Source organism: Vespula vulgaris, chromosome 5 (genome assembly GCF_905475345.1).
Source record: "Vespula vulgaris chromosome 5, iyVesVulg1.1, whole genome shotgun sequence".
NCBI classification, from domain to species: domain Eukaryota; kingdom Metazoa; phylum Arthropoda; class Insecta; order Hymenoptera; family Vespidae; genus Vespula; species Vespula vulgaris.
In genome coordinates this window covers 7,400,302-7,421,372 of record NC_066590.1, presented here as the reverse complement: position 1 = coordinate 7,421,372, position 21,071 = coordinate 7,400,302, and the positions used below count along the sequence as shown (strand labels likewise).

Below are 21,071 nucleotides of genomic sequence, written 5' to 3'. Positions count from 1 at the left end.
AAACTCGAATCGAGAACGAAATTTCGATGATATATTGTATATCGACTGAACTTTTCGCTAATATATTTACATACATACATACATACATACACACATATATATACATGTGTACGTAAAATCATTTTTTTTTTAAATAATAAAATTTCTTCTCGTCATCATGAATGCAAAGATCGTTGCGATCAAAATTCTACCAAACTATCGAAATTTTTCTTAATCGTTTTTTACTTTATTTACATTGAATTCTAATTCCGACAATTCGACTTCTTATCTTTATCGCGGAAAATAGCAAAGAACGATCTATCGAATGTTTCACGTACCGGTTGGAACCAAAGAAGAAAGAAGAGAATAATCGTATTCCTTTTCTTAAGAAACTTTCGTTTCGCTATCGTTACGAAGACGAACTTTAACTGCAAGGAGACCGAAGACGAAGTAACGAGCGAGTAATTTTACAATAACAATTTACATTATTCTTAGAGAAGAGGAATAGACAGAGAGAGAGAGAGAGAGAGAGAGAGAGAGAGAGAGAGAGAGAGAGAGAGAGAGAGATAAAAAGATAAAAAGAGACAGATAGAGAAAGAGAGAGTAAGAGAAAATTTCACTTTGAGAAGTGCAGCCACTTTTTAAGCTCCTTGCTGAAAAGTAACGAAAAGCTTTCCTCTTTTTCAGCGGTAATGAACGGCTGACGAAGGAAGAATAAAATGTAAGCTGCTGTACTACTCAGTAAAAGGGAAGTAGTTCTTACATGTACGAGTATTCTTGTCTATCTTACCCTCTTATCTCTGTTCTCTCTTACTTCACAATAAAGAGTAGATCTTTCGTTAGAATTCTAGAAGTGTCTCTTTCGTTATCTAAGACGAGATATGATCAACTAAGTATAATATGTCAAAACGTTATTCATTTTATACTTAATATGTTATATTAAGGAGAAATGTAAATTTTCGAGTTACATATTTCTAATTAATCATCTTGTTATGTATTTTATATTATAAAAAAAAAAGAAAAAAAAAAAGAAATCAAATAACGCGAGAAATGATACTACGTGAAAATTGTTATATAGAAAATAATATGTATTTGTAATAATTAAAATGCTAATAATAATAGTTGATAATAAAGAAGATGGATTTGTCAATCGATCGAGACATTTTTCTATTTGTCATTTAACGAAAATGTAATTTTTTGTTCTCTTTTCCTATCATGACACGCTATCCTCCAAATATCTTTCAAGCTCTCTAATGTAACTGACACAGGCCACGATTTATGATAACGCTGTAAGCGCTAGAATACATCCATCCATTTCTACTACCCTTCATTTTCACAGAACAGAATTTTCTTTTCCGATTGGATCTCTCATCGAAGCTGATATTTCATCACCGATCTCTACTATGTCGCCTATTTCAGCTACGATATCAAAGTTATTTCGTTACATCAAATTTTCATAGAGAATTATGAATTATATAGAACGTATTTAGCGTTGGTATTCACGTTGAATCACATTGGAGATTCTTTGTCCGAACGAAGGATAAAACCCGAGTAAATTAATTTATATTCGTGTACAATACGACCGAGAGAGAGACAGAGAGAGAGAGAGAGAGAGAGAGAGAGAGAGAGAGAGAGAGAGAGAGAGAAATATATATATACATACATACGTACATATATGCGAAGTAAAATGATTAATTATAAACGCAACAAAACGATGTATCCTACATACGATCTCATTTTACTTTGGTACACATTTACATCTAGTTAATAACAATCATTTAATCGAATAATACGACGAACTATTAACTATTAAAAGACGTTATTATACGTGCCATTCTAAAGATAATTCTAAACGACCAAAGTAATCTCAACAAGTTCCACTCGACTCTCCACTCTTTTACGTGCCATCTGAATTTTTATCTACTTTTTAACCTTACTATAATTTAATTACGAAACTCAAAAATCTTTTAAATGTCTCCGAGTATCTGCTTATCTTTATATTAATTAATTACGTGATATATTTATATTAATTAACTACCTGATATTAAACAACGACGAATATTGATATTAAATATATTCAAGATTAATAAAAAGAAAAATTTCTTATTCGACGAAATCGACAAAATTCCTACGACTAACGTAACTAATGATGACTACGATATGCGTCTCTACTCACGAATATCCTTCGTTAAAATATTTTTAATCTTCTCTTTCCAGATGTCTAATTGCGTCTTCGACCTCGACGCGACCCCTAAACTTGCTAAAGGAATGATATTTATTCGTCGAACAACAACACACGTCTGCTCTTCTCTTCTTCGGCATCACTATTGATATATATTTTTCTCCCTCCCTCTCTCTCTCTCTCTCTCCCTCTCTCGCTTTCACTCTCCCTCCCTCTTCTTCCCTCTCCCTCTTTTTCTCTCTCTCTCTCTCTCTCTCTCTTTACCAAGTGTCCTTTTCTTCGATTAGAAAATCTCTCTTCCTTCTCTTCTTTTTCTCTACGCTTTTTCATTTCAAACTCCTACCCCCTCTCTCTCTCTCTCTCTCTCTCTCTCTTCTTCCCTTCTTTATCTAACACATTTCCGTCTACTCGGTAAAAAAAAAGTCATTGAAGGAATGTCTTCGAATTACGAAACCATTAGGGCTTACATTTTTCTCTCCCATCCTTTTCCTTGTTTTTGTTTTCTTCTTTTATCCTTCACATACATACATACACACACAGATTTATATATATATATATATATATATATATATATATATATATACATATCATCGACGTTTCTGTCGGGCGGAAAGATCGTGTCGAGTAAAAAGAGCAAATGATTTATTCGAAAATTTTCAAAGAAACACGAATTTCCAAGGAACACGATATTTTCTTATTTTCCCATTATCCGCCAGCTTTCTCATTACCGCCACGGATTTCTTTTTCTCGATTTAAAAAATAATTATATTTAATATATATTTCATATAATCATTACAATTGAATATATATTTAATGACACAATTAAATATATTATAATTGTAACAATTCGTGTAATTGCAACGATATAATCCAATATAAATTTTAATGATTTTCTAATTTGAAACGTTTTGCTAATGTGTCGTAAAATATTAGATAAAAAATACCATGAAAGAAGGAACAAGTACCATACGAGATCTATAAGCGACATTGCTACAATTCTACTCGGACAAATTCCAAGAGCAAAAGGTGCTATTCGAAGAGAAAAGTGAGAGAAACGAACGAACGAACGGATAGTGGCACACGTTACGGGCGGGCCGCTTCATTAATTACAATGCAATTTATTTCACCCGCAACACTACGGACGCCAGTTGCAAATGGTCTGTCATTGTGCTTTTTGTTGACGTATCGTGCTATCCGCAAACAATGCACACCGTTAGCGCAAACGCGAATATCCGTTTACGGTTAACACCCACCGCTAGGGAATCTCACCACTCGTTTCCCCCACGAATTTACCTAAACTTCTTTTTTTTCCTCAACTATTCGAGGACTCACTATGTATATTATATATACCGGGTTGTATTCGCGACATGGAACATTGAAATATTCGTGATTAAATCGAATAAAATTACGTCGTACTTAATCATTCCATCGTCTTCGTACTACATAGATTTATCTTATCGTTTGATGCATTTTTAATCTCTCTGGTAAAAAAGAAAAAGAAAAAGAAAAAGAAAAAATAGTGCATTAGAAAATATGCTATTTCATTAACAAGAAGGAAATAGGATAATGAATTTTCTTTTATTATCTTTCTTTTTCTCCAGAGACTTTTCTACCTGAGATATCTCTCTCGTCCCTTTCGTATCATTTGCATGTCAAATTTTCTGCTAAGTTACACGCGATAGTTAAGTCTGTTGTATAAATGTGCGATGTATTTTATACTATATCGTAATGAATAATATAATCGACGTTTTGGAATGATATATGGATAACGTTTGAAAATTATTTCTTTTTCTTTTTCCTTTTCTTTTTTTTTCTATTTCAATCATAATTCGATGAATAATTTTCGTAACTTTCGAATGTTAAGATATGATATAACGCGATCGAACGATATGATATTTCGCGATAATAACATACGCAATATTATTCAATGGCTAGTGTATGAACATTTGGTAGAAACGATTTTTCTTTATGATCCTTTATGTACGAACCATACTATGCTCTTTCCACCGTGGTTAAGATTAAGGCCACGAAAAGATTCATTGCCCCTCTCATGCAAACTCAGAAACCTGTCTCGTTCTAAGGAAAACCGATAAAAGGTGCAACCAAAGAGAAGGGTAAAAAGGTTTCCGATATTAGATCCATTTCTAGCTTCTCTTTTTTCCCTCTTTTTTCCCTCTTTTTTCCTCTTTTTTTTTTCTTTTTCCCCTCTACCTAACATTCCGCCACCATTTGTTCAAACTTTTTTAGTCTCGAACGACCTAATCCAATATCCACGAAAATAGTCCCGCTAATTCGCGAACCTTCGATCATAACTTTCTTTTCTCCCTTTTTTTCTTCTTTTTTTTCTATCTATCTTTCTTTCTTTCTTTCTTTCTTTCTTACGAAACTCCATTGTATTTGTATCTTTATGTGAAATCGTTTCGTGTCAAGTTAATGCGATCGCTTTTTTTCAACATTTTTTTTCTAAAATGATAAAAATTAAATCAACAGCTGCAAGTTATTAATAAAAATATATATCACTAAATCACTAAAAATATTTGCAACAATGCATACATACATACATATACATATATATATGTATGTATATACAGAAACATATACACACACGTACAATAATTGTTGGTTTTATAAAAAAAACGCAAATGTCATCATGTCAAAGTGTAATTTTCAATATTTTGAAAAATCTTTTCAAGCACACATTTTGCTGACGGAAGATTATAACTGATGTAGAACAATGCTTTGTGTATATCTATTTTGTTTAAAAAAAACAAAAACACCCACGCACAAACACACACACACATATACATATGTATATGTCATCGAATGCAACGAACAGGACCATTCATAGAATTTTCTCTGATGACATTGCGCGAATTTCAACGCGTAACCAATTTTTATTTTAGCAAAACACGAAGATCTCCACTGTACTCGTAGAGAAATCTTTCACGTATGATATGATTCGTGCGCGTGGTTATTAAAAAAAAAAAATAAATAAATAAATAAAAAAAGAAAAAAGAAAGAAAAAAAAAAGGAAGATCCAACGACATCGTTACTCGTAAATGTCGACGCTCTCGTATAAATTCGACCTACATATTTTTAGTGATACGGTTCGAGTCACGTTACGAGTGCTACGCGACACATGGATTGACAAACTGCATGAAAACTTACGGCCAAAGACACATTCGTTGGGGAGTCAGAGAGGGTGGAAAGGAGGGGGATGATAGAGAGAGAGAGAGAGAGAGAGAGAGAGAGAGAGAGAAGAGAGACACTATTCGAATATGGTTCATCGTAGCTCACCGTGAACGTAAATCGACGTAAAATCGTGTATTTATACGAATCCGTTGAACTGCCAGACATGTAGAGGCATACAGACAACCTAATCTCTTTTTCTACCGAACGAGTCCGCTCGTATAATTCGTAAAAGCATTGAAAATCGATGGAATGAATCGTTTCCATCGGCCCCATGAAAATACGAGAAACGTCGAGGCGCTAATTAGAGCCCGAGTGTTACACTAAATTAGATCGGTTCTATGAAATGAAATGAACGCTTATCGATGCGAATGAATCTCGTAGTCGCTCTGTTGTTATTTGTTATTCGAGTTCAAAACTACCTTCCGTATTCATGCTTATTTAACGCTAGGATTAATCGGAGATAAAAAAAAAAGAAAAAAAAGAACGAAAGGTTAAGATCGATATAATCAATGGATTTTAAATCGACGAATATCGGTATCGAATGGATAAAATCGAGCGTACTTGGCATCCTTTCTTTTTTTTTTTCGTTTTTGCTTTTTAAAAGGATTAATACGGATGATTAATCTTTCCGTAGCTTCGACGACTTATTTTGAAATTAATTTACAGAGGATGTACGTTATCTGCTATTCCAACGAATATTAATAATTCTAATATAAATTAACCGATCAATTTGCTTGTAACTTTTAGTAACAAAAAATAAAATGAGAAACTAGTGAAGTGTATATAAACGTATATATACGTATAACGTAATTATCGCGTATTGAATTAATGCTACATCAAAACATGTATCATGAATGATTATTGACAAGCGAATCAAAGATTATTAAAATAGTGATCCATGACGTGCGTTCAATTAGCTACCTCGTGTAGTATTAAATTGAACAAACGAAATTCAAACTACGATGAGTTATTAATAGGTTGACGGTATATACGGATCTGAGTATACAGAAATCAACACGTGGATTAGCTATAGGTGACATAACGAAGAATACGAAGTATATCCTTTGTTAATTGGATCGATGTCAATTTTGCAACTATACGAATTAATGTTTAATGGAATGGATGTATCTCGAAATTGGAATTTGAAGGAACGATAATTTTGTTTTTTACATATTTGATTCGAATTAACCTTGAAACAGATGCACTCGTTAAATTACCTCTATCATACGTATTATGCACACAGGTGTAAAGGTATAAAGATCGATAAATTCATAATTAGTTTTGTATTATACACATTACTTCCAAAATCCGATATTGTGCATAAAAGTTTGCTGTAAATCCGTCGTTCACGATCGTTACATTTATCTAATAATCTCGACAAAAGATCTTTTGTGTTTAAGCTACAACGTGTGAAAGAGAAAGAAAGAAAGAAAGAGAAAGAGAAAGAGAAAAAGAAAGAGATAAAGACAGGTAGATACACCAAAGAAGCGATTCATTATAGCAAGAATAAATTCTAGAACGACTTAGTATCTCTTATGATGAAAGAAGTAAACTCCTTGACCTAATCACCGGTGAGTATAACGTCAAGAGTTTAACGGTATCCACTTTATCCTTTTATCGTCGTGTATGAAAAGAGTAAATACTCCTTCCGTTCTAAAGTTTACCGTACTTAAGCTAATTTCAAACTCGTTGGTACGATTCGAGAGGGTAAAAATTTCTCGAGATTAATAAAAAAGAAAAAGAAGAAAGAGAAATGAAAAAAAAAAAAAAACTAAAGGAAAAGCTTGTATTCTTCCAACGATACTTTAACAATAATTTTATCGAATCGTATAAAGATGTCATTTTATTTATACTCCTTACTCGTCTTCCATTATGAGGATATATATATATATATATACGCGATTGAAAAAAATCTTTGTTGAAAATGTTCGAGATATTCGATAAAAAAGTATCTGCAAAGGACAAAGCATCCTTTCTCTCTCTCTCTCTCTCTTTTTATGCGAATATCGCAGAGGGACAACGTATAGGTGGGGTGGTTCTACGAGTAGTCGAGATTCAAGGAAAATGGAATAAGGCTTCTAGGGATTGGTAGAGTGGCTCGTTTCGATGGCTTAATTTCGTGTAACGATCTCGTTTATGGCGACCACCGTGTCGGTGTTACGACAACGTTGAGAACGAAGAGACGAGAACCGAGAAGGAGACGATTTTACGAAAGAGGAGAAGGAGGAGAAGGAGAAGGAGGAGGAGGAAAGGGAGGAAGGTCGGATAGTTGCTTCTATAACTATGGTGAGAGGACTTCGGAAAGAGTAGGATGATTTTCCTTTCGAAACTGCATCGGATTTTCTATCTTTTTCTTTCCACGTTTATGTTCACTTAGTCGTAACCGTCATGATTTCGGACGTTCCTAGTGGTTTCTATGCGGTTGCAATTCGAAATCTATCGATCGACCAATCCGATTGAACGAATAAACGAGGACGATGACGACGACGAGGACGACAAGGACGACGAGGATTCGAGTGAGATCGCCTTTCGGTAATTTCTCACTTGATCGAAGTCCATTCGTTATCTTCTAACACTGGCATTTATCTCTGAAGACGAGCAGCAATTATCTCTCCCACGATTTCCTCATTCCACCCACCCACTCATTCACCCACCCACCGATCATCCTTCTCTTTCTCTTTAGTAATATATATCGAAAAGGAGAGTGAATTTTTAGATATTCGACGTTACGTTTTGATATTATTTTATAAGTACCTTATTTTTTTCGTATAGAATATATATATATATATATATATATATATATATATACATAGAGATAGAGAGAGAAAGAGAGAGAGAAAGAGAGAACGAATAAATGTTCATAAACGTAATATGAAATCGTCGCGAGGGACAAATATAATCGGAGCGAATGATATTCGTACAATTAATTATACGAGAATGGAATCACGGTATTTAATTATCATCGAGAATATTAATAAAGTCGTTTTAATTACGACGAAATCTATATTTGTTAATTCCAAATCTAAAATAGAAAGAAAAACAATGAGATCGATGTTGTAAACTATTTATTTTTTAATCGATCATTATTTTTTAGACGACTTGGACGTAGCTTTTTACTACTTGTTTGATAATAAACTTAGTAACGTAAACGTAAACGGGACAACGTTTTTCTCCTTCTTTTTCTTTTCCTAAAGGAAAATATCGTCAAATATTTATAAACGCAAATTCAACAGGAATTTGCGTTCGAAATGAAATCGAGGCCAACGTGGTAACTTGTAATCATGGGGGAAGTAAAGTAGAAAGTAAAAAACATACACAGAGAAAGAGAAAGAGAGAGAGAGAGAGGGTTGTGCAACCAAATTTTCTCTCTTTTTTTCTCTATTTCTCTCTGACCGATCCTCCAAGGAGAAATATATAAGGAATTCCTTTCGACCGTTTCAATATTTCAAACTTAAATGATTCATATTCGAATTTAAGATTCAAATGAGTATAAAGGTCGCAAGGAGTCCTCGTCTTTTTCATCTCCTTTCTTTCTCTCTCTTTCTCTCTTTCTGGATACCGAAGCAATATAAATTCTGGATGATTTCCGTTATAATAGCAAAGAGGAGAGAGATCGTGAGAAAGGAAAGAAAGAAAGACTGAGATAATAGCAGAGATCAAGCCGACACGAAGAGAACCTCCGAAGAAAGATAGAAAGAAAATAAGAAAGAAAGAAAGAAGGAAAGAAAGAAAGAAAGAAGGAAGGAAGGAAGGAAAGAAAGAAAGTAGAAAAGTCTTGGACGTTCAGACGCATCCTCCTAGGGATTAATTCCTAGCTTCGTCTCTTTTTCTTTGTCTTTTTTACCGAGATGGTAGCGATTAATGGAATGATTCGAGTTGAATCGTAAGCGAGATTAGGGTGGACAAGGAGAACGTCCAGTAATCGTCAGTGATTGAAAACCGAGCAAGTAGAAACGAGACTAAATGAGCTACGTCTACGATAGTCTAGACGTCGTTCCTATTTAGTCGATCGAAAAGTAGAAAAAAGTATGAAAGTGTAGATGGAAAAGTATTTGTCAAATTAATCGGAGAAGAAGAAGAAGAAGAAGAAGAAGAAGAAGAAAATGAAAAAGAAAATCAAACATAAGAAAGAGAAACTTTTAACGTTAAAACTCTAGTAAATTAATATCAATGAAATGTTTCTTCTTTTTAACATATTTAATAATTTTTATATATATATATTTTTTTCCTTTTGTTTAATCGAATCGAGCTTAAAATTACTTAACAAATTAATAAATCTACTGAAAGTAATATAACCACGACCCGGAAATATAATAATCTACGGACGATAAGAATTTATTTGGACGATTGCATATTTCCGAAAGATTAATTTCGAATGGAATACCTATCTATTGAAAAGAATGCGTTACACTTGCACATATAAAATCTCGTTTCAATATACAACTAGCGATATGAAACGGCAAAGATTCCTTCTACTTTTATATATCCCTTTGACGAGAGAAACGTGAAACTATCTTATGAGAATGCGAGTGATTTGCGGAGAAAGAAAAAGATAGATAGAGGTAGAGATATAGAGAGATAGACGGAGATAGATAGAGATAAAAAGAAAAAGAGAAAGAGACAAAGAATAAAAGAAGAGTAAAATTTGGCTACTTTGAAATTCAGAAGGTACCTTTACGTATGCATTCGAAAAGCGCATCCTGTCGGAGCAGAGGTCGCACGAAAGTATCCATTCTCTTTTTCCGGAAAATCATGAGGCTCTTCGAGGTTTTATTTATAAGCCGCTCACGTTCCGACGCTTCAATCGATCTCGAGAATTTTCCTTACGTTCGCACGAGATCTGTCGAAAGTACCATATTAAAGATAATTGTTATAAGTAGCTAAAAGAACGTTTCTCGATATTTTCTTTTTTCTTCTCTCTCTTTCTCTCTCTCTGCCTATCGCACCATCACGATCAATAACTATCATCTTTAACCTCAATCGAACGAATTTCTTTTTCTTCCTTTCTTTTCTTTCCTTTTTTTTTTAAATTATCTACTTGCTAAGTACGTTCGATAAAATCGTCCTTATTTCGAAGGCTTCTAAAAATAAAAGGTAAAAAGAGAATATATATATATATACATATATCTGTAAAAAATAGATTAAAAAATAAAAAATAAAAAAAAGAGAAAAAATAAAATAAAAAATTGTCGAGAAGCTTAGAAAAGAATTTGTGAATTTCTATACGAACGAATTCTTGACATGGGTAAAAGAAGGGGGATGATGGAAGGGAGGGGAGAGAAGAAGGAGAGGAGAGAGAAGAGAGGATAAGGGGGATGAAGGAGGAGGGTGAATGCGCAAGCGATATTGCTCGGAAACTCTCGGAATGTTGGGTACGCACGTACATAGAGTATGTAGCTACGTATTTCGCGAAATCCAAGAACGGACGACACTTTTGCCAATCACCCGTAAATAACGTATCCCTTTTCTCGATCGAGACGCGCGACGCGCTTAAAAGGATAGATCTACGTTTCACGTACAAGAAAATCCTACGATTTATTACCAAACGCAAGTCAGATTCAGCGGGATACCTTGTCGTGAAAACGAGTGTCCCAGTTGCCATACGAATTCTCGATGAAATATCCTATAGAAACTCTACTACTACTACTACTACTACTACTACTACTATTGCTATAGTCGCGTCACTCCGATAGAACAAAATGAGCCAAAACTGAACTTAACTAGATAACAAACGGTTCAACGCCTAGATATCAATCTTTTTTTCTGTTATGAAGGTCGATAAAAAAATTAAAAAAAAAAAAAAAACAAAGGTAATAAAAAGAAAGAAAGAAAGAGAAAGAAGACAGGAAGGTCGATATGAAAAAGTGATTCGAGAAGTAAAATTCGTGATTACCATAATTCACAAGGTTCTCCCTCTAACCACCGTAATATACTGGAAGATAAATTTGCGTGGAAGTAAGAGATCGAGTAGTAGTCCGGAGATACAACCAAGCTGTGCATGCAACGAGCGTTGCAGTTTCTCAAAGTCGCCGTATAAAAGCCCACTGTTGTTTGTCGGGAGGAAGAAAACGCTTTGTCCTTAGAGGATATTTCGCTTTCCAAGGTCGTACAGCATCCCCGATATCTTCCTCTCCTTATCCTAAAAATGTAAACGAGAGTTTATTTTAAAGTACTTCGCGATAAAGTTGTTTGTTTGTTTGTTTTTATTATTGTTGTTGTGTTGTTGTTGTTGTCGTTGTTGTTGTCGTTCCTATTGTTGTTTCTTTTATCGTCATCGTCGTTGTTATTATTATCGAACGTATAAATCGCACGAATGAGATTCGTATATCGTTAATTAACATCAGCACTCTTCGAGAGATACGACACGGACTGCTTAATGGCGTGCTTTATCGCTCTCGCAAGGGATTCAATTTCTCCTGCTGGCTCCGAGGATATAAACGTCAATTGCACATTTTCCGTTCTTATAACATCGACGCTCTTTTATCCGGCGATATTATACCTCGACTCCTCTTCTTAACAACAATTCCAACGATCCTCGATCGAAAGTCCTCCAATGAAAAATGCTTACTTTCCACTACTCGCGTATACAATCGATACGTTTTAATCTCGCGTTTCATCCGGTTGCGTCCCATTAAAAACGATTAATTGATACCTATCACTATGTAAAACAACCCTAAATTATTCAACCCGAAAGCAAATAAACCCAGATCAGTTTGGGGTTTCGCATTACAAATATTTATATCATTAATTTACCAATGATCTTTCGCAAATTCGATATATTATCACATGTACCTATTGAATTTATATTAACATCAAGATGCATATCTGTATACGTTACAATTAGCAAATATTTTCAATTCGTTTGATTAAATTAAAACGTGTTCGGCGTTAATTATCAAACGTAAACGACATGAATACATAATTACGCTTTAAGAAATATCCCCTTGACACACTTTAAAACGTCATAGAAATAAATATATATAAAACCTATAAGAAACAATCGATGAGATTAAGAAAAAAAGAAAAAAGAAAAGAAAAAAAAACAGAGAGAGCGAGAGAAAGAAAGGGTATTATTAAGGGAACATTTCGGTCGACACACAGTCACTTGAAAAATTGGCGTCTACGGGAAATTAATTTCTCCTTATCTGCCCTACCGGAGGCACCGATAAATCTGGTCAGCTTGTGCGCGCGCGGGCGCACTACCAAGAGCTCACGACGATTTACGGTGGACTACAACCTTGGGACGGCCTGTATCATCCTGATTTTTCTAAGCGTCGTCATCAATGTGAATTTATCGTCCTCTCTCTCTCTCTCTCTCTCTTTCATACATCTATATATATACACGCATACACATATACATATATATATAGATATCCTTCTTTAGGTCTATATCTCTTTTCAGATCGTACGAACGTTCGTCGTTGTAATTAGTTTCTTCTCTCTTTCTCTCTCTCTCTCTCTCTCTCTCGCTTTCTCTCAAGAGGACCTTAGCCGTAACCGTTTTGTTCGCGGTGACGTCGATTTACTGGCGAGTTTCTTTACTACCACTTCCTGGGACAAACAACCCCGACCTGTTTTCTTCTTTCACGGATAATTCCTCGCTTTTCGTTCGATCGAAAATCGCTTATCGCTGAACAAAAGAGAAAGAGAGAGAACAAGAGAGAGAGAGAGAGAGAAGAGAGAGGAACGTATGCCCTTTAACACGTTTAATCGACTTTCAAACGTGCATTCGACGGACGCAATTACCAAGAGCCAATTACACCCGTAATTTTCTCCGCATTGCAAACCACATCAGTTCGATTTCTCTCCTTGTTTTTTTCTACTCTTTATACCTATGTAAGAATGAAAGAAGAATGAAATGAAAAAGTAAGGGGAGAGAGAAAAGAAAGGAAAAAGAAGGAAAACAAGAAAAAGAAAAAGGAAGAAAAGAAAGAACGGAGAAAGAAGGAAAGAGAGAAAGAGGGAGAGGAAAAGAAGGGAAATATATGGGTCCAACGAAATCGCAGAAAAAGAAACGTAGAGGTTAGTACTTTCGTAAGGCGACTCAGTCTTCTTCGACTCAGTTCGTCGTGTCGATTGAGAAATGATGCGAGATGGGTGCCGAACGAGGGACGCCGGTAAAAGAGGGTAAGAGAGGCGAACGACAGAAAAAAAGCTGCTCCCAGGCCGCGAAAGTACGCTATTGTAGGACTCAATTTCACGCTTGAGTACCAGCTACGGTGAGCTACGTCGATATCTCACGAACAGGGCCAACGGGGCTAATGCGTCGCTCTCGATTTCCGCGGGATACGCCAAGCCGATAAATTTCATCGCCTTGATTTATATCATCCTTTTCTTTTCTCTCTCTCTCTCTCTCTCTCTCTCTCTCTCTCTTTTTCTCTGTCTCTCTGTTTTTCTTTCTCTCTGTGTCTCTTTGTCTGTCTCTCTTCCTTTCTATTTTCTCTCATTATCGAAGCAACGAGTTTAGCTTAAAGGCAAAAGAAAATAAGTTTTTTATTATTTTCGATTGGAGATATCATCATCTGCGAGATCATCATTCGGTCATTACGATAACAAGAACGTAGAAGATAGATACTTTCGAAGCTCTAACGAGACTTATTTGTCTGTCGTAAAGAGAAATTTACAAGTAAGGTGAATTGTCGATAGGGTAGGTAAACATATATGTATATATCTATCTTAGAAATATATATCTATATATCTATCTACTTTACCGACTATGTATACACTATCTGTTCAAAAAATTCCAAGACTAGAGTAATGAAAAATAGAAAAACATTAAGATGGTGGTTTCAATGGTTCAAGTGTTTTACGTAGTCTTCTCTCACTTGAATACAATGCATGGAATGCTCATACAATCATGCGAAACTATTAGAAACGTTCTTTTTTAGGATATTGTTTAACTCAATCTTGAATTTCTTCTTCCTACACGACAATGCATCCGCTCATGCCGCTGCAATTATAGTGGTCTTTAACGAAAAAATAAGTACCAGTTTTCAACCACTCTTCATATTCATCCAATTTGATGCCGGATGACTCTCTTATTCTTCAAAATAAAAATTCATATGAAGAATCAACGCGATAATCGACATTCAAACCATTGTGATACACTGTTCAGTTGAATAACATCTCAAAGACTTTTCTGATAGTTTCACATGGTTGTATAAGCATTCTATGCATTGTACTCAAATGATTGAAGACTATATAGAACACCTGCAATCGCCAGCTTAACATTTCTCTTTTGTATTAATCCAATTTCGAAACGTTTTTAGACAAACGATAAATATACACATATATAACATCCTTTCGAAACAATTTATCCAATCTATTAAGCTTCACGTACGTTCGACGTTTTTATGGGTCTCCATTTATACGTCGTATATGTATTTATGTATTCTTTGTATCTTTCATACGACTTCATTAAAATCATCAGGTCTATACAAACGTATGTATTGTTTTAATATATCTGCATAGACAGCTCTTATTAGAATATTCCTCTCGATGAAAATTCTTTTATTCCCGGAAATGTAGTAATCAGATTATGAAAAAAAAAACAAATAATAAATAAATAAATAAATAAATAAAAGGCTTTTCAATGCACGTGTTCGTAAAAAGAAAAAGAAAAAAAGAAAAAAATAAAAGAAAAGGTATTAATTATCTCCTATGAGAATTCTGCTTTTAAATACCATCCTACCGTGTTTGAAAATCATCTCGATTTGTATTGCAAGTATATATATATATATACATAAAGAGAGAGAGAGAGAGAGAGATCGATCTTAAAACGTACACGCATAAATATCGATTCCTATTAATATTCGAAAAGCGAACCTATTTCAAGCACGGTAGCTCTCGCTTATCTGCGATCACACACGCGAAGAATGCATTGAAGGCACGTAGACCTTTCTCCCCGTATAAATCCGCCGTCGAACGTCGCGCATACGAAAAGAAAAGTGTAAAAGCATCCGACCTTTGATTCTGATAAAAGTCCAATGCTCTCGCTCTCTTTCTCTTTCTCTCTCATTCTTTTGTGAATAAAACGAAAAAATAAGATTTCTCCGAGTCGTCGTGGACGCACATGAAGCTTTTCTCTCATGCATGTAGATGCATATCAATCTCCATGCGTTAGATTCGTTTTCAATGATTTTTGGATAGAAATCTTCGATGTATGTTGTATTACATATACATATATACATACATACATGTATATATATATCACTCTAAATAGAAATGTACTTTTTACTTTTTCTTTCGCGGAAATAAGTGTTTCACTACGTTTCTTTTCAATGCGTTTTCTTCTCCCTTTGGGAGTCGAGAAGATTCTGTAAACAGTACGTGATACTCGAGTTAGCTCGAGTACTATCTGTGTACCAACACGTTGATATGCGCGTGTATGCATACGTTCGTACGTATGTGTACTATGCAAATATAGAAACGCGGTTAAGGCGAAATACAAGGTTTATACGGTGCATCGAAAAGTTATTGACTGACTAACACGTATTAGTCGATTCGTTTGCAAATTAGTTACTATATTTCTCCATTAATATTCGCTTGAAATTTTCGTCGTCCTTGTTTTCGTTTGGTCGTGTCGTCATCGTATCGTAATATCGAATATCATCGCACGTTTACGATTTCACCAGTATACTTTTTCTAATGGTTGATAAATCGTGAACGAGTTGAAAAGACCAACGACGAACAAAAAATCCGTACAATGGACGTTCCCGTTTTTTTCAAAATCGCGATCAACGGATCTCTTTCGTCGACGTGAGCCGAAAATGCAACTGCATTTTTTTCGTTTTTCTGCTTGCTTTTTTTTGTTTGATTGTTGTTGTTATTGTTGTTGTTGTTTTTCCTATCCTTTTTCTTTTTTTTTCCCATTTTTTTTCTTTTTTTTCCCCCTTTTTTCCTTTTTTTTTTTTTTTTTATTCGAACTAACACATGCATATGCATTCCAACGAGTAAACGCGGAAACGAACGACTCCTGGATTTTGATAGAAAAGGAAATGAACGGGTTATGTCGTTGCCATGTCGATCAAATTAAAGTCAAAAGAAACGTCCAAAATATTTTCAACTTATATATATACACATACACACACACACACACACGATATATAAAATTAATACCTCCGTGATCGATCGTAAAGTATCTAGCAAAACGTCGATGAAATTTTATCGGACATTCGAAAAAAAAAAGAACTCACTCGAACAATTATTCTTCAAAATAAATCGATTAATAAATGTCCTTCGATATTAAATAAATCGGCGCTTAATAAATATCCTTTATTCCTATCTAGAAGGATTCAATTTGTTTCATTTAAAAATGATATAATAAACTATCAATAAATGACACCGATTTAAATACTTTTAGAACGAGCAAATATATCGTGTCTATTTGTAAGGATTACTCCGATATTGGTTTCTTTAAATAATGTTTTACCTATTTCATTCGGGATAGATGATAATCATTCTCATGCGAGCGTATACGATTACGAATAAAGTTTTTATTTGACGATTTTCATCGTACGATACCAGAGAGTTCGAGCCTTGAAACACCTTCTTGTTCCGAGTACGATAAATTATGCATCAGCTCTGTTCGTTTATCTCTCTCTTTCTCTCTCTCTTTCTCTCGTTTTCTCTCTCTTTCTTTCTCTATCTCTCTCAGTCACTCTTATTGAAGGTTCCATCCAGTCAAAGCCGAGCAAAAGTTCTTCGATGGAAAGTGCGACGGAGTCGGGCAAGTGGATTACAAATTGTTACAGGACTTTCATAAATATTTACAGGGTATGTTCGCTTGGATACCGAAGAACGTCCTAGCGTCTGTCGAATTAATTGAACAGCCTCGTGCCTAGATGAATGAAATCGATGCTCATGGCAACCGCTCGTGAAAGGATAGACTAAGAGCGTTCACGATTTCGAGAAAAGCCGATCATCGAACTAGAAGATACAAGAGAAAAAAATAGAAAAAAAGAAAAAAGACAAGTAAAATTTCACAAAGAAACAAAACTATAGAGAGAGAGAGAGAGAGAGAGTATGTGTGCGTGTGTGTGTGTGTGATAGAAACATATCCGGAATTATCATCGATTTTTATAAAACACAAAGCAAATATTCCCATAAATGGATTCTCATTGTTATCGAACTTGAAATACATGAAAACAGATAATTAACAGAGAGGTCGTAATTATAGGTGTAAATAATTAAAAGAATATTTAACGATGAAATATCCATTATAATACAATTTCCGCGTAATAATCAGCTTCAATATTAAAATTATTCCGACGTGGAGAAGTCAAAACGATGATATAAAAAGAATTAAATTCAATGGGATTACCCTTTGATCTTACGATTCGTCTAATAATCATCAACGATTCCATCAACTATATATATCGTAGAAATGAATTCTTCGAATGTTGTTGGAATATGCCGATCCAAAATTCAGCGAATTTCATAAAAGAGGAAAAGAACATTATAGCTTTCAAATATGCATTTGGCTCTCTTTATGAAAAACTCTTCTTTTCCTTTCTTTCTCGGTCACCCTTTTTCTCTTTCTCTTTGTCTCTCTCTCTCTCTCTCTCCCTCATTTTGTTCCCTTTATTCTTCGTTTTCTCCTTACTTTTATATCTCTCGTTTCTACGCCACCGCAAGACTTTATTACCTAGTAATAAGAATGAGGAGGAATGAGATTAAAATCACGAATAGATATCCTTTACGAAGAGCTTTGACGCAGCTTTCAAACGATTTCGCATATTTTTTTTAAATTATTTTTCTTTTTCTATGTTCCTTTTTTCTCCTTTTTTGAATATACTATATAAAACATAGAGAAACTCATAAAAAAGTATTTTCATAGTCTTCATAACCTTTATATCCACGATAGAGCTAAGCAAAAAAGACAGAGAGAGAGAGAGAGAGAGAGAGAGAGGTAGAGAGAGAGTTCATATCGAAGTACGACCCTACAACAAAGAAGAGATATCCGTAAAGATACTTAGTTCTCATCGAACGAGAAAATAACCAGGGAAATCGAACGTGACAATCTCATCTTCGTGCTTCGAAGAGAACGACCAGCGTTATGGTCTCGAATGAGCTCTAATAGTACTACGGCACGTATTACCGGCTAGGAGAAGGACATATTAATACTAGTAGTAGAAGCTTTCTAGGAAAATTCAATGACGTACCGGGATACAAGCGGATATGATATTCCATAGTCCACGAGTACTATAAAATTTCGATACTAAGATTAGAAAATATATGAAAGATAAAGGAGCTTCATAAAATCGAAACGATCTCGTGCAGATTCGTAAAAAGAATAAAGAAATAACATGGAATGATAAATAAAAAGAAAGAGAGAGAGAGAGAGAGAGAGAGAGAGAGAGAGAGAGAGATGGACGGATGGATCAAAAAATATATCTGAGACGTTTAACAATGAAATAATTTTCACGAATTAACAAATTTTTATTTAATGCTTCGATAAATCGTGAGTTAGTAATAACCATAATCCCGATGTAAAATAGCCATGAAAAAGTGTGTGTCTGTATGTGTGTGAGAGAGAAATAGATACAAGCGTTCAACCGAATTTTCCGCTCGAACGAGACGAAGACTTTGGAAAACGGGAAGGATTACGATGATAGTCTGCTGAAATTTAAACGATAATTACTCCATTGTCCGTAATGCGGTCGAAAACACGAATTCTCGTTACAACGAAGAAACCAAAAGGTGCGACGATACGATGAAAAGAGAACGCCTTGGATGAGCTTGCAATAAGAGGAAGCTCGTAACTCGACGACGAACATTCAATGTCTATTATCTATGTATCTATACATACATACATACGTACGTACGTACGTATATATGTGTTTGTATATAGATACCTAAATCGTACAACAACCTTAAACTCTTCCATTCGGTTTAAAAGCCGTACCTGACTAGCTACAGAAACGCTACCGATTTTGTCAGCCATAATGACTTTCGAAGACGGAAGGAAAAGAGACTTTATGGGCTCGCACAGTAGAGTACAAAACGATTAGGTAAAACCATAAAACCCGAATATACTCTTCCTCTCTCTTTCTCTTTAAACCGTTATTCTAACAGCTAACTCGACTCTCAAACCTTCGTTTGTAGAAATACGATAATGACAAAGCCGATAAAATTCCGAAAGGAACTATTGTACGAACTGTAGAAATCGTCGATTAGGATTTACGTGAATGTTTCTTAGGAAGACATTAACCAACATCGGACCACGCTTTCGTTATTATTTTTGGGCTCATTCGGGTCGTTTAAAGCGACCTGAATGCAACGCCCTGTATGATTTACTATCCATCGTACACGCTCTAGCGAACGGAACGCGGATAAAAGAAAAGAACGCGTATATCGTGTTATACTCATGCTCCCTATCTCTATCTCTCTCTCTCTCTCTCTCTCTCTCTCTCTCTCTCTCTCTCTCTCTGTCTCTGTCTATATCTCTCTCTATCTTTCTCTCTCCCACTCTTTCTCTCGCTTCGCTAAGAATAAACGACGAGGGAGAAAGCCGAAAAAAATGCTGAATTTAGCAGAGCCGAAGGGCAGTGTACGACAAACGATTGGTGCCAAGCGCGTTATACGAGAGAACTCGTAAATTCCAAAAATATCGTTACGAACACGATGCCTCTCGATCACTTTCAAAGAGGGAAGGGCAAAGAACGTAAATCCATTTTGCGTTTTCTCGTTTAGAGACGACTCTTTCTTTTTCTTCTTTTTTCTTCTTTTTTCTTCCTACTCTTTTCTTTCTTTTCTCCTTTTTCTAACGAATAATTACCATTCCATCGAATTCGTTGCATTCGAAAAGTTTCGAAATCGTTTCGATTTTGAAAGAACCGAGAACGTTACGCTCGATGGAATTCGATGTGGAACTCGATAGAACTCGATGGAACTCCCGAAAGCTAGTGTATTTTCTCTCTCTCTCTCTCTCTCTCTCTCTCTCTCTTTCTCTTTCTCTCTTTTTCTTTTCTTCTCTTTCTTTCTTACTTGCTTGCTTGCTTGCTTGCTTGCTTGCTTGCTTGCTTGCTTGCTTCTCGTGGGACGTGCTCGATCGTAAATTTAAACGACGAGACCGAAGGATTTTCTTAACGATTCGAGTGTAAAAGCGTGCATGTTCATGAGCGTGCATTTAAAAATATTTCTCTCTCTCTCTCTCTCTCTCTCTCTCTCTCTCTCTCTCTCTCTCTCTCTCTCTCTTTCTCTCTCATTCACTCTTTCTCTCGGTCTCTTTTTTTTCTCTCTTCACTTTCTTTTTTTTTGTCTTCAATTCCCAGGACACGAATGACGGAAATGCATATTTCACGATTTACCTAAGTTTCCGTTCTATCATCGTAGAGAAGATTTGCCTTACGAGGACATCGCGAATTAGATACGAAGATTTTCCATTAAATGGAACATTGATTGATTACCACGGATAAAGTTCTACGAGGCGTCCGCGTGATAAATGGTTCGAAGTGCCTATTTGGAAGAGCCACGGTAATTGTTTCTCTGTCGGTTATTTCACTCGAACCATCTTCCACTATTTCTCTTTGTTTCTTTTTTTATATCTCTCTGTCTCTGTCTCTCTCTCGCTCTCTCTCTCCTCTCTCTCTCTATATATATATATATTTATTTCTTTTTCCGTCCCTGTCTCTTTCTCTCTTCGTCTATGTCTCTTTCTTTCTCTAATTCGAAAAAAACGTACGAATTCGTATGGTTTCTCTTTTATGAATAATTT

The 21,071-nt window shown here is 35.2% G+C and overlaps 1 protein-coding gene across 2 annotated transcripts in view; it reads right to left on the bottom strand.

Moving 5' to 3' along the window:
* The window catches only part of LOC127064086 (protein eva-1), a 237,577-nt gene that overhangs the window by 204,648 nt on the left and 11,858 nt on the right, over window positions 1-21,071 (bottom strand). For both annotated transcript variants that reach the window (XM_050994628.1, XM_050994632.1), the window contains exon 2: window positions 11,247-11,492. The gene's annotated coding sequence lies outside the window, so the exon portion shown is untranslated. The remainder of the gene's footprint in view (window positions 1-11,246; window positions 11,493-21,071) is intronic.